The 15,578-nt window shown below is 39.0% G+C and overlaps 1 protein-coding gene across 5 annotated transcripts in view; it reads right to left on the bottom strand.

The window, feature by feature from the left end:
- The window catches only part of LOC140457863 (uncharacterized protein C3orf18 homolog), an 85,118-nt gene extending 70,292 nt beyond the window's left edge, over nucleotides 1–14,826 (bottom strand). For 4 of the 5 annotated variants that reach the window (XR_011953381.1, XM_072551584.1, XM_072551581.1 and 1 more), the window contains exon 1: nucleotides 14,733–14,810. The gene's annotated coding sequence lies outside the window, so the exon portion shown is untranslated. Of the gene's footprint in view, nucleotides 1–14,732 lie in introns of all 5 variants that reach the window. The other variant, XM_072551582.1, reaches the window with a different exon arrangement.
- Between the last annotated feature and the right edge of the window lie 752 nt (nucleotides 14,827–15,578).

The following is a 15,578-nucleotide window of genomic DNA, read 5'->3' as shown; positions in this document are numbered from 1 at the left end:
GAACTTGTGAATTATCTTGAAGAAGTCCTTCTCAGGTGATTAAACAGGTAAGAGTTCACAACATAATGGATTGGACACTGATACAAGGTCATAGAGATGTACAGCATGGAAACAGACCCTTCGGTCCAATCCGTCCATGCTGACCAGATATCCCAACCCAATCTAGTCCCACCTGCCAGCATCCGGCCCATATCCTTCCAAACCCTTCCTATTCATATACCCATCCAAATGCCTCTTAAATGTTGCAATTGTACCAGTCTCTACCACATCCTCTGGCAGCTCATTCCATACATGTACCACCCTCTGCATGAAAAAGTTGCCCCGTAGGTCTCTTTTATATCTTTCCTCTCTCACCCTAAACCTATGCCCTCTAGTTATGGACTCCCCAAACCAGGGAAAAGACTTTGCCTATTTATCCATGCCCCTCATAATTTTGTAAACCTCTATAAGGTCACCCCTCAGCCTCCAACACTCCAGGGAAAACAGCCCCAGCCTGTTCAGCCTCTCCCTTTAGCTCAGATCCTCCAACCCTGGCAACATCCTTGTAAATCTTTTCTGAACCCTCTCAAGTTTCACAATATCTTTCCGATAGGAAGGAGACCAGAAATGCACGCAATATTCCAACAGTGGCCTAACCAATGTCCTGTACAGCCGCAACATGACCTTCCAACTCCTGTACTCAATACTCTGATCAATAAAGGAAAGCATACCAAACGCCTTTTTCACTATCCTATCTACCTGCGACTCCACTTTCAAGGAGCTATGAACCTGCACCCCAAGGTCTCTTTGTTCAGCAACACTCCCTAGGACCTTACCTTTTTTTCTTATTTCATGCTTTTGTATTTTTATAGCATGAAAGCAGCAGACTGATGACCATCAAGAATAATTCTGCAATAAAACTGCCAATGCTCTTTACAATGAGTGTCATTCATAATTTTGATTAGATGGAATAGGGTATAAATAAGACAAAAGATGATTATATCAGCACACTGTATCTCGGGGAAATATATGTAATGTAAGGAAACTTTATGTATGAGTAATGGAAACTAAACCCACATAAGGAATTTCACTTAAGAGTCACAGAACTAAATACTAGTTATATTAATAGCCAATATTAAGCCATACTTTGTGGCTTCAGCAGGAACCCAGATAATTTAAGGGGAATTATCATTACAATCACACTTCCATCTGCTTTTGATTTTCATGGTGTTATCTGTTCCTTTCCTCTGATGTTTCTTTATTTCTTCTCTTCAGCTTTCACCTCCATTTTCTTCTTTTTTTGATTCTGGCTATGTTAACTTTTACTTTGTGTTAGATGTGGTGAATAGAGATGGGTGGGAAATTTTTCTGAGAACTGCGAACTTCTGAGAACTGCAGTTGAGAGACAATTATGGTCCTGCTTTATTCCCTTCATACCTGCTTCCTATCCTTTCATTCTCAATGAATTAGCTGCCAGTTTAACTTCTCAGGATTGTATACATATAAAAGGAGGACAGGAGAAACCTAACTTGTTCATCAGGCCATCATCCAAATTTGTACCCCTCTCCCCCCTGCTGCCATAGAATCTAGTGGAAGTTTTTTTTTTAAAGCTAACTTATTCTGAGTTTTCTCCTATCTCCTCTCTGACTTCTAAAACTGAACAAGTGTGTTCTGGGAGATCACAATACTATTATACCTTCTATATGCAGATATGTTTGTCATTCTCAGGAATTTATTAAACTGCCCTTTGAGTGGTTGCAGATTAAAAAAAAACACTATACTTATCAGCAACTTGTTTCACTGTTTAATGATTGTCAAAATATGTTTCACTGAGCAACTGACCTAGTCTATGCTTTCGTAACTGGTGGTTCCATCACTGGTCCACTACAATATGGCTAGATAATATCACCCAACAACCATGATGAGGCCTAAATATTTCAATATAAATGAAAAATAAGCCCTTTATAACAAATTGTTGATTTCTAAGTTCATATCTAAAAACATCAAGATCAAGGAGTCCAAAAGAGATGCAGAGTGATAATGTGAGGGTGACCAGGACAAAAGTAGCGAAAGGCCCAAGCTGAGTGGGGTTTTACCAGTCAGTAAGGAACTCAAGATCTATACAAATGCATGCAGAATCTAAGAGAAAGCTGGTTGCTAATCTAGATATAAGACTAAGTGCAATCAACCTTATCCCCTGGTCTGGCTTACACATGACTCCAGATCCACACAGTGTAGGTAATTCTGAACTGCCCTCTGGGCAATTGGGAATGGACAATAAAATGCTGGTCTGACCAGTGATGTCCACATTGTGTGAACGTACGAGAAAAAGATGTGTTTTCTATGCATTTGTTAAGATCCAGCATTGCAGTTAGCATGATTGTTCCCAGAAGAAACCATGTAGTGAACAAGGTGAGGATGGGTTGGATTTAAAGGAAGGTTGGACAGCATTGCGATCTGTCTCTGGATTTCACTGCTGCAGACCATATCTGCCCAGCATGAATGGTAATCTTATACAATTCCATCACTGGGGACACGCTAACTTTAATTGATTGAAATGTCTCAGCATCTCGGTCTAGTTCTTACACAGCCCTTTATTTCCTCTTTAGGGTGTCCTTCACCAATGAGGCTAGTAAACCTGAAAATGGAATCTCAGTTTGCATCTTAAAAGCTAAATCTGCCTGAACCAGTCTTTGGCTGCTGTTTAAGTGACAGGGGGCAGAGTCAGGTTTAATGGGCTTGGATAGTACACCATTGACTATAAAATACAGGAGCAGAATTAGGCCATTCAGTCTGCTCCATTATTTGATGATGGCTCGTTTCTCAAGCCCGTTCTCCTTAGTGGGACTAGTTTAGTTTGGGAAACTTGGTTGGCTTGGACGAATTAAACCAAAGCATCTGTCTGTGCTTTATGACTCCATGACTCTATAATATACAAACTGGGCAGGAACAAAGAGAACTGCCTGGCAACTCTTTGTTCTCTTAGAGAACAATGTCCAAAAAAAGGTAAGGAACGTCTGGAAAATTGCATGCAGAGGTAGTGTGGAATAACAAACCAACAAGTGGACCCAGGTAATATTTTACAACACCATGTACAGATGAGTGGCTTATGCTTTAAAAGACAATACTGGAAAGGGTTACCTGATATCACAAGATAAGGACTACCCATTAGGATATAAAAGACTGTTTCGAGGAAGAGCTAACCAGTGCTGCAGTGGTTATAATTTTATTGTGTGTACCAGAAGGTTTCAGTAGCAGTAATATGTACTTATACTCAATTTTGCACTTGATGCCTCATACGAGGCCATCAGGTATCAAAGATGCAATTTAGTGAGCTATTGAGTAATATATAATGAATCTGTTTACAGTTTATCAAGACTGAGCCAATTTCTGCTGAAAATGTTGTGTGGACATCATTCTCCACGTTGTGTTAGTAACTTAGCTTAAGTTATTAAGCAGGATTTGTGGCAGTGAATCTACCCAAAGTATCCCAGGTAGCTCAGGTGAATGATGACAATATTTTAATAGCTTGCCATCATGGCAGGTCCTTGGAAGTGAGGATGATATCTGTCAGGCTAGATGAGTCTTCAGGTGACTAGGAAGTCTAATTTCAAAAACATGACAAAATGATGACACAGGAAATACACAGATTTGTTGCATTCCAAGATCTTTGTAAACATTGAATTTGATTCCAAAATATGTAGCTCTGTTATTTGTGACAAGATACAATATAAGCATTGTTACCATTATCAAAAGTAACAGCATCAGTTTCAAAATCTTTGAATTATTTCAACTTAAAAACAAGAATAAGATGCAAAAATACACTCGGCACCAATCTCACTGTCTGTGTATGCTAGCTTGTGTTAATTAGAATGTTTGTATTTTTAACTGTCATCACACCCCAGGCAATAATCTGAAGTTTTCCAGTCCTGATTCTGCTTTAAGGGGTATTGGCAACTCGGACTCATTTACAAATAACTGAATTTAAGTTGAAGATAGACAGCTGCCTTTAATCCCAGAACAACAAGTGGAATGGGCCCTTCAGTGATTTCCTCTCGCCTGGGAGAGGATTAAGTGGCTTGAAATTAAGGCATACTGTGCTTTACTCCAAAAGGGCAAGCAGTGTGACAAATGATCTGAAAATTTACCAGATATTCTTAAATTCTTCTGGTATCCAGGCAACAACTAGACTGGACACCAACTAAGCCCCATTTACTACTTTCACACAATACTAGACTACGGTTAGACTTTCAGACTGAAAAGTAGGAATCAACTGATCTGTTTGTCACTATCCCAGCCACACTACCTCTGATGTAGAGATATGACCTTTGATATGTCTGGAGGTTTAAGCAATGTTTGAGGAAACTGTCAGTTATTCAACAAATTAGGTTGTAGATTATTTTGCAGACCTTCAGACCAATTCACCTTGAAGCCAAAATTTAAGCAAAAACTGCTGGAAATACTCAGCGGGTCTGGCAGAACATGAGGAGACGGAACCTAGAGTTAATATTTCAGATGAATGATCTTTCATCAGATTTTGAGTCCTGCCTCATTCACACCTCTTGTGTTTTACATATCACTACTGAAATACATACATTTTCAATTGTCAAGATAACAAGTAATAACAATACCTTTTGTTAGTGTGGAGTATTTGAAATTACGCAGCAGCAAATTTAGAGTAATTCAACAATATCCTCAATAATTATCACCCCTCCACAAACACAAGGAAAGCATTAAATTTCTTAAACACTACAATATTTAAATTGGCACAAGACATAAGATAGCAACAAAAGATCTTTTCAAAATACCTTACAAACAGGTATTACATGAAAAACATGGCTTTGCAAATTGGCAAGGTCACAATTAATGTTTTCATCACACATGCACAAAATTGAAAGATATACTATTTTAACCTGATTTCAAACCTCAATCTCAGATGTATATTTAATAGTTGGTCTGGTTCTGATCTTGATCTAGCCTCAATTGCAGTCTGTAGAATAGTTTCCAAACTCTTATCTAACACTTCACACGGATTCTAAGTTTTCAATTATATTCCCTAGTTCTAAACCCCACTAAATTAATTAGTCATTGTCGTAATGAAGGAAATGTAGTGAGGCAGTGTGACCATACTTTCAAAGTATTTTGAGTGACATTAAATCACTTTGCGGTGTCCTAAGGTCATAAAAACACAAGAAAAGTGCAAGATGATCCTTACGAAAATAAAATCATATTAGTCATTAGAAGGAGGAATGATTTCTTTGAAATCTGGTTGCTTTACATAATACAGAAAATGTTCTTATCTAATTTGTAGACTCAACAGATCCGAGCAGATGCGATCACAAAATTTTTCCTTCTCGTTATCTGAATAGGCATCACTCCAGTCCAAGTTGACAGATCATGGCTGCAAGTTTCCCTCACTGACTTAAACCAAGATGGAAACTGACATGGAATTTTCCTGTCAATTCTCAGCAATGTTAAGACTAGCTCAGTTTCTGCAAATGACAGGCAGCCCCCTCTCCAACATTCTACTCCAGCAGAAAGCTGTTCCAAATGCTCCCTCACATCCTCTCCCTACCTTTCCTCTTCCTACTCCCTTGCATGCTGCCAACCATGCCAGCAGTCAGTCACTCCCTTGTATTATCTCCTAACCTCAGCAGTCAGCTATTTGTCACAGCCTCTCCTCACACCCCAGTATAGATACTATCCACACCATCCCCATGGCTGCTACAATGTTGGACCTCAGATTATGCAGTGCCACTCGTCTTTCCAGTGCTTGCTGCTCCTCATCTCAGATTGCTTCCCTGCTGCCTCACTAGTGAGGTTACCAACAGTAAATGTGGGAAGAAACGGCCAGTGAATGAAAGAGCTGCTCCTCTCAAATTCTGTCAATCGTGCATACGAGTGACAGGTGACTTTCCTCTGATTAGTTACATCCTTAATTGAATTTCCCAACTGTTTTGGGGGCTTGAGGACAAATTACTTCACTGGGCCCATATATTTTGAATATTAGCATGATGCATAACTACGTATCATATTACTCTAACTTATTTATACTATAAAAAGGTAATTTTCTTGATGATAAATTACTTTCTTTCAACATTTCTAATGGTTTTCATTAACTTTGTCTTAATTTATCAGAAAATAAGTACATCATAACTGATTTGTCCAAGTACGTAGGAATAGGTTACAAATATATAGTAACGCATTGTGCATACACAAATTAGATGCATATGCTGACATTTATCAAGTCATGTGTTTTATCAAGTGAAGCTTAGTTATCATATCAAGTTGCTATCAATTGTGTGGTTATAATTCAAAGGAAATAATTGTTAAAATGCAATGCATCACAATCATTTGACAAAGTCTCCTTATTATGAACGTAAGAACAGGTTATATTTTTGAAAAAAAAACTAAATTCATCGATAAAGAACCAAGAAAAATGGTGATTTTTTTTCCCCCCAGAATGTAAATATTATATAAATTTCAGAGCGGGCTAGGTGGACCAAAAGGTCTGTTTCCATACTGTATGGCTATGACTCCAATTTTAGAATTTAGCTTTTAGTAAAATAGGTGTCCAAAGCAAGGTTAGCTCTCTGATGGCTTTGCAGGTCCCTGCTGAGTTTGCTGATCTAAAGTGGATGGGAGGAAATATGCTATAATTGGACTTCCCTTTCTTAGAAAACTTCAGAGGGAAAGAAAATTCTAATGGGCTACCTGTTCCTGATCTGATTCCTTTCAGAAAGTTAATACACAAATGGCCATCAAGGAAAGAAAGGGTGCAATCAACTACAGTGTTCTTTACTGTTGAATAGCCTGTTCATTGTTGTGACACACTGGGTTAGTATGCTATAATTGAATTGAACTTTGCTACTCCCTGAATCGTACAAAATGTTAACTTTTTTAAAACAATTACATACACTCCCCCAATTTACCTGATTATCAGCTGGCCAAATTCCTTGTTGTTCTGCCTTCTTTCTCTGGATGCTCCACTGCTTTGTAAGAAGTGTACAGTAACAATTCACTTGGAAAATATCATTAATTTATCAATTCAAAAGTTACAGATTACAGCAACTGCTGCAGGAATGTTGGTTTTAAACTGAATTTTTGACTGCCGAGAGTGGCCTCTATGTTGGGAGAGTCTGTACAATTTGTTATGAAGATGTGAGTATACTGTTCCTTAAGAGAGTTAAAAGCTAGCATAATAACCTAACACAGCATCAAGTGTCCTGAAAAAGATATAATGTAACATTTAGTCGAACAACTTGATTAGCTGGTTGCCTGGAAATTACAAAATAGATCTGAATTAAGCCAATCAGTTTAAAACTACCAAAATCCAATCAAGTTTGAATTGAGTATATTGGCAATCTTAAAAGCCAATGACACAATCCGATGCTTTGAGGGTATAAGACCAGGGAAAAATGAACAGTTGAGAGGAGAACTGGCAAGCCAACGACATCTGCATACCGCCCGTAGAATAGCTCTCTTAAAGGTACCTTTATTGATTAGTACCCTGTGAAACAGAAATCCGTAAGAACAATTTGACACCTGGCTGGTTTTTAGAAAAGGTGAATTTTGGTAAATCTTAATTGGTGGTTTTATCGGACTAGTGTTATAGAAGGGAAGATAAAAGATAGGTTAGAGGAAGGAGTTGTAAATAGTTGTTAGTTAATTATTCTCTGTTACATCTTAAGAAATAAAGTTGTTAATTTTTACTTTAAATAGTTCTTGGCCTCTCGAATTTTCACAGATTGCTGCACAGGATAAACCTTTTCTGTGTTGCTAGTTTAAAATAAGCAGGAGGGTTTACTTTGTGTCATAACAGTTTGGGAGCTTGTCTGAGATGAACCCAGGACCTCTCTCACTCGAAGCGAGAATCATACCCCTAGGTTGTTACGACACGGGGTAAACCCTCCTGCTTAATTTAACCCAGCAACACAGAAAATACTAGATGCATGTAGTAATCTATGAAAATTCAAGAGGCCAAGAGCAATTTAAAGTAAAAATTAACAACTTTATTTTTTAAGATGTAACAGAGAATAATTAACTAACAACTATTTACAACTCCTTCCTGTAACCTATCTTTTACCTTCCCTTCTATAATACCTGTCCAGTAAAATCCCCAATTAAGATTTACCAAAATTCAACTTTTCAAAAAACCAGCCAGATGTCAAATCTTTTCTTCTTCTTAGGGATTTCTGTTTCACAGATTACTGATCGATAAAGGTATCTTTAGGAGAGCTATTCTCCAGCAGTCTGCAGATGTCGTTGGCTTGGAAGTTCTCCTCCCAACTGTTCAATTTTCCCTGGTCTTACACCCCTCAAAGTATCGGATTATGTCATTGGCTTTTAAGATTGTCAATATACTCAATTCAAACTTGATTGGAGTTTGTTTTTTTTGGGGGGGGTATAATTTAAACTGATTGGTCTAATTTGAATCTGTTTTGTCGTTTCCAGGCAACCAGCTAACCGAGTTGTTCGACCAAACGTTACATTATATCTTTTTCAGAACACTTGATGCTGTGTCAGGTAGTTCTGCTAGATTTTAACTCTCAAAGGTCCGGTACACTCACATCTTCATAACAAATTCCTCTCCAACTTGTTTCCAGCTCCAAACTGCTCAGCCACCATGAACTAACTCCATAATTGTTGCCAAGCAAAAAGGTCTGTTGACAATATTGTCACTAGTCTGCAGACCAGTGAATTGTTTTTTGCCAACAAGACCTGGATCAGCGCACACACTCAGCTCCTGATTACCTGCAATCTGAACCTCCAGCACTGGTTTCTCAAACAATTGTTCAAAGTTCCTGCCATGGCTATCAGGTACTTGCTTTCAAATTTGCAGCCACTCTTTCAAACAAACAGTTTTCCTAAGAAACTGTTGTTTCTCATATCAGTCTGAGAATTTTAAAAAATACAAAAAAAACAAGACATAGTCCTTACATCACATTCACTCTCTAAACACTTAAACAATGGGAGCTTGAACAACATCCCTGAGGCCAGTAAAAATCTACGAATCCTAGTTAGTGCCCTAGAAAGATCTGGCATTTTGAGATGAGGATCGAGGCAGAAAATGGAGAACAGTGATTTGTTTTCTTGTTCAGGTGTAGAACTTAAAGGCTCTCCAAAGGCTTCATAATTTATCCAGTCAGTGACTGTACCACGTAATATTCATCTCAAATTCCAACTTGTGTTATTTCATCTCAAGGACTCCTATAATTTGCCTTCACACCGAGAGCAAAAGAAAAACCAAGAAAGACAAAAAATGTTGCCAACAATTTCACATATGGGTGTCTCATCAATGTAGGAAAGGACTCAATTGTGACGTTCATCACAGTTAAATAACCTACTGACATTTGGTCAAGACCCACAGATGAACCAATACTTGCAGATAAATGATGAAGCATATTGAGAGATGACGGAAATGAAGGTAAATAATAACTTACGGTCTTCAAAAGCTAAAGGGGTTAAAAAGCTGGCAAAAGAAATATTAAAAATACACTTGATTAATAAGGCAGCTTTGGAACATTTTATCATGCAGAGATAATGTCTTCTTGAGCTTGAAGAGCAGAACTCCAAGCATAAATATTACAAATGCATAGATGTCCACCCTTTTCTCTGAATAGCTGCAGGATATTATCGCCAATGGTCCATGCTATTTCTGACTGCTAAATTCTTGCAACATAGTACTAGAAAAGCACCAAGGTAAGTCACACTGCAGTGCTATTGCTGGGTCCTGAGTTCTCATAAATGATGCACACCAGTTGGAAACATAAGAGGCATGTGCAAATGAAGGAAGCATAGGCAGGATCATGACTGCAGAGGTTGTAAAAGGTAGCCATTCAGAAAATGCATTGACGATCAAACTTTGAGGCTCGATTTTGAAAGGAATTACAAACCTGATATTAAGAACCGTACAAAGGACAGTAGTCCCAAGAAGAAACACAATCAATAATTCAATTTTTATCCTTTAGTTTCACATGCATTCTGTTTGATAATGGAAACCTATATCAATCAATGTTTGACATTCAAGTTGAAATTAGTAGTAGTTCATCAACATATCTAAAGTCAAGGGCACAGCAGTAAAAGTTATCTTATGAAACATGATAAGTGCTAGAGGATTGTGGGATCTAAATTTGATATGTTCTGGAAGTAAACAATGAAAAGGAGACCTAAGGTGATCAGAGTTACAAAACATCGTTGATTCATGGAATCCCTATAGCGTGGAAGACAGCATTTCAGCTCATCAAGTCCACACCAAACCTCCAAACAGCATCCCATCCAGATCTACCATTCCTCCCAACAACTCTGTAACCCTGCATTGCACATGGTTAATCCACCTAGCCTGCACATCTCTGGACACTACAGGATAAGTTAGCATGGCAATTCCATCTAATTTGAACATCATAGTACTTTGGGAGGAATCAAAAGATGGGATCGCGATAGAAATCCGAGATGGAAAAACACTGTTCTTTGAGGACTGTAAGAATCAGATGGGGAGGGGCTTGTGTGGGGTGCTTGGGATGGGGTGAGTAGTGGAGGGGGTGAGGTCATGAAGTGATTTGAACATAAAACTAAAAGCTTTAAATTTGAGTCACTGAAGGACTGGGAGCAACATAGATCAGCGAGCATGGAAGTGAATTTAGAGATCAGAATTTAGAGATGGCTGAAAAACAGCACAGTTCTGGATGGGCTGGAATTTATGGAGGATAGGAGGTTAATCAGACAGCACTAGAATAATTATGCCTGCAAGTGACAAAGGCAGATGAATTAAAGTATGGACAATCTTATGGTGGCAAACTTATGAGGTCAGAAATGGAGAGAAGGATCACAAGGCTGCAAAACACAGTCTGGTTAAATCTACAACAGATGCAAATAAGAGAGGTAGAATTAGTGATTACTATATAAACTGGGTGGCAATCAGCAAAAGACAATGGCTTTTGTTTTTTCTTAATGGTTAGTTTTTTTTACTAAGATTCAAAACATCCCCAGAATTAACATTACTGAACCTGAACAAAGAATTTAAGAAAAATAATTTCATCACACAATGTCTGTAAAATTGTACAACACTGAATTAGGTTTTAAATGCAGTAAATACCCCAAAATGTAATTTGGTAATATAAATTCTAAAAAATACAAAAGCTATCTGAACATTTTGCATTACGTGTTATAAACCTCAGCACATAAGCTGAATTACTTCATCGGTATATGAATAGGAAGGGTTTGGAGGGATATGGGCTAGGTGCTGGCAGGTGGGACTAGATTGGGTTGGGATATCTCATCTATGACTATGACTAATATTATAACAAAAAACAAGATTGAAATACTTAATTTCAGAAATCCCATTAACATCTGTACTAAAATATTAGTGACCAGTATGTTTACTATTTTATTAAAATGTGATAAGTATACAACATATTATTGTATACTTATTAGCACATTTTAATATAATATTAAAATAATATAATATTATTGTTCTGATTCTTAATTTTTTCAAAAGTTATCCTGACCTACACTATTCAAGCCAGACCAAAACTAGATTAGATTACTTACAGTGTGGAAACAGGCCCTTCGGTCCAACAAGTCCACACCGACCCGCCGAAGCATAACCCACCCATTCCCGTACATTTACCCCTTTACCTAACACTACGGGCAATTTATCATGGCCAATTCACCTGACGTGCACACCTTTGGACTGTGGGAGGAAACCGGAGCACCCGGAGGAAACCCACGCAGACACGGGGAGAATGTGCAAACTCCACACAGTCAGTCGCCTGAGTCGGGAATTGAACCCAGATCTCTGGCGCTGTGAGGCGGCAGTGCTAACCACTGTACCACTGTGCCGCCCACTAACTAGCAAAGGGGAAAATAAATTTCAATTAGACCCAACTAAGCAAAGACAGAAAGTTTGCCTATTTTGGATTTCTAAAACTGGTTAAAAAGTGATAGATATTAGTTACAACAAGCATTAATGCTCCTATCACAATCTCATAATATGTTTGTCCCATAACAAGTCAAACCTCAAGTAACACTTGTAATATATTTCTGGCATATTAAAATTGTTCCACATCATATTCTTGTGGACTTCCTGAGGAGTGTTTTCACTTGTGCCATTTAAGTCAGACCACTTTTTTAAAAAAAACATGCACCAGTTTATCATTCACTTGAAACAGCCCCAGGGTTGCCAAAGTTCATTTCATTTAATGTGTAAGAAACCTTTGTCAGTTCCCCATTACTTTTAGAAACAAAAAGGTGTTCATTCAGCTTCATGACTGAATGTAGGTCAATACTGCAGAAAGAAAAAGACAACTTTTAGACCAATCATTACACCAGTATTTTACATATCACAATAAAGAGCGGTAAACTACATATAAAAATCCAAAAGAATTGCAGATGCTGGAAATTAGAAACAAAAATAGAAATTACTGGAAAATCTCAGCAGGTCTGACAGCATCTGTGGAGAGAAATCAGAATTAACGTATTGGGTCCAGTGACCCTTTATTAGAACTGTTCTGAAGAAGGGTCACTGGACTCAAAACATTAACTCTGATTTCTCTCCACAGGTGCTGTCAGGCCTATTGAGATTTTCCAGCAATTTGATTCTGTAAACTGCATATAATTTCCAATTGAAGTACACTGTAGTTATGAATTTGAGGAATGTATTTACATGTTCTCTTAACAAAACAATTACGTTTTACTTAAAAATACAATTACTATTTGCCATCTTTGGATTACAATTCTTCTCACTACATCCAAAATTTTCTACTCCTCTCAAAACAAAACTGACGTAGAGCTCAAAAACGTCTGACACTGTCTTGATTCTCTACCAAAAGGTCGCTCAATACATGTAAATCTTGGTAATGCATGTTAACATTTTCTGTTTTAATTTCAGATTTTGGGTATCTGTAATATTTTGCTTATGCTTTAGTGAATGCAAGCAAAGCTTTTGACAGTTGAGGGCACCACATTCACTCATATACAAGCACTTTCCAGTCAACGTTACATGGCAGCTACCAACAGCAAAATGTTTTGGTCGGTTTTCTTTCTCCCTTTCCTATCTGAGAAGTCTGAAGGTAGTTCTACTAACCCAACTGTTGCCCCTGTTGTGGTTATTTGACTGAGTATGATCTCGGATCAAACTTGGAACTGGTGGTTCAGGAGAAAGTGAGGACTGCTGGAGATCAGAGTTGAGACTGTGGTGTTAGAAAAGTGCAGCAAGTCACAGATTCCTGATGAAGGGCTTATGCCCAAAAAGTTGATTCTTCTGCTCCTCAGATGCTGCCTAATCTGCTGTACTTTTCCAGCACCACACTCTCGACTCAGTGGTTCAGTACTGCACCAAACAGAATTTTAAACAATATGGAAAGTATGTTTTATTTCCTCCTTCGAGAATGAAGTTTTCAATGCTACATGGTACAAAGCAAGAAACATACAGTAAATCGACCTGTTTTAAATTACCTATTGAAAATAAGATTATGTGGTATTTCATAACAGGTTGCTATTATCTGTTTGAAGTTATTGAATCAACGTGAATCCAATAACAATTAGGTGCTACCACAGAAAGATCAGGTCAATTTATCAATCAAAAGTGCAATGCATAATAGATTCTACCTTAAGTTGATACATGTTCTACAAACCTAGACATTCTAAACAAGTGGAATGGCAGTCTGTGGGATTGGGGGAAAAAATTCTAAAATACACAAGCAAACAACGATTTTTTTTCTGCTTCAGCCATTGGGGATTTTATGCCAGGTAGTGAACACTTGGAACAGATTGGGGCATCAGCCTGGAAAGTCATTTGACAAAAGGATTGAAACCGGTATTCCTGCTGTAAGAACAGATGGCAAAACATTGGGATTAACAATTAACGTTAATAAACATAAAATAACGGAAGGCGAAAACAAAAAGAAAACATACCATTATCAAGTTGCTTTAACCACTACTGAAATCAATACTGTTAGGAAAGTACAACAGGGCATCACCGTTGACAAACGTGGCACCAGGCGCGTACAAGGACTGGAGCATTTCAAAAGGCAGCTACCACCACTTTACCAATAAGGGCTATCCGAAAAGGGCAATAAGCGCTGTTTTGCCAGGGATGGCAGCATCCCATAAACGAATAAATAGAAAACCAATTTGTCCTTATGGTTAATATCCAAACTTAAGCTTTATTCCCATCCAGCCAAATATGGATCATCTTAGTTGGCTTGACAAATGACGAAGTAATATTAAACCACGAAATTCAATGGGGACAGCTACGAAATTAAAACCTGCATATGCTCAGTCGTCAGTAACATTCGCGTATTGTAGCGACCACAGGAGTTTTGTTGAAGAGCAACCGCGCAACATGACATGATGTTTTCTTTTGGGAAGTCTCCATCAGTCCAAATAAACTGAAATTTGAGCTGATCCGGGATGGGTGCGGACAGGAGATTAAGATCAAATTACAGCAAAAGTAGCGGAATATCAGGTAATGAGCGGATGGTAAAGTCTAAGCTGTCAAACAGGATAGAGCTGGGGACGGGTGAAGGAGCCCTCCACCCTGGTAACCGCAGCTGTCAGCTGGCATCCCACTCCAGAGAGAAACTTTCCGACAAAGACTCTCCCAACTCCTAAAGCTCGGTAGCTCCTTGCCGTCAAGATGACATTCCGAATCCCCCCCACCCTTCCCTTCCCTTCCCTTCCCTTCCCTGCCCGACCAGGCGTGTCCCGTTCACGGGTGACCCTGTCACACAAGAAGCCGACATTTTACTCACTCGGACAACTCCGCCGACTCCCGTCACCTCGTCACTGTTCGGCCTCCCGGATCACGGCCGAAATTAGGAGGGAGGCTTGTGCGCATGCGCGCCCGCCCCGGTGCTCGTGCACATGACGCCCGAGGCCGGCCAGACGACAGCGCGCGTCCTTCCCCCTGGCGCTGCGACCGTTGCTCATCTCCAACCGTCTCTCTGAGGTTGCACGTGCCTTGGAGCGATGACAGAAAGCTCTTCCCGAGAATGCACGGAGCCAACGGGGGCAGGGAAGAACCTTCTCTTAAGGATGTGCGAGCTCAGCAGGGACTGGGTAAAAACCCTCTGAAGATGCACGAGCTCAACAGGAAATGGGGGGGAAAAAAACCTTCCCTGAGGATGTACTAGCTCAGCACGGACTGAGTAAAACCCTCTCCGAGGATGCACCAGTTCAGATAGGACTGAAGAAAACCTTTTCTGAGATGAACAACCTCAGTAGTGTTAGAAACAAAATTCAATAAAATTTAGAGGAGACTACCAAAGCTGGAAACAAGACAATTTATTACGAACTTGCAAGTAAGGGCTTCAATGGCATAAGCAAATGAAAGCAAATTAGAACTTAGGTTAGTGTACAGTTATACCCTTTGAGCTGAGTGAGGTCATCTCTCCAGACTCCTAATTACCCAATCTCTCTTACTATTTCGCCTCTACCTATCTATGCTCCACGCCCATTGCCCCTTTCTTTCCAAGTTGGCAATTTCCCCCTTGCACGTGCTGTCATAAGGCTAAACTCTTGTCTCAATGTTCCCCTTTGTAACTTCTTTCATTATCCCTGGGTACATTCCATTCTTGTACATACATCTTAACAATGTA

The sequence above is a fragment of the Chiloscyllium punctatum genome, chromosome 32, assembly GCF_047496795.1.
Source record: "Chiloscyllium punctatum isolate Juve2018m chromosome 32, sChiPun1.3, whole genome shotgun sequence".
NCBI classification, from domain to species: Eukaryota; Metazoa; Chordata; class Chondrichthyes; order Orectolobiformes; family Hemiscylliidae; genus Chiloscyllium; species Chiloscyllium punctatum.
Note: the sequence above shows the minus strand (reverse complement) of the source record. Positions and strands in the feature narration are given on the sequence as shown.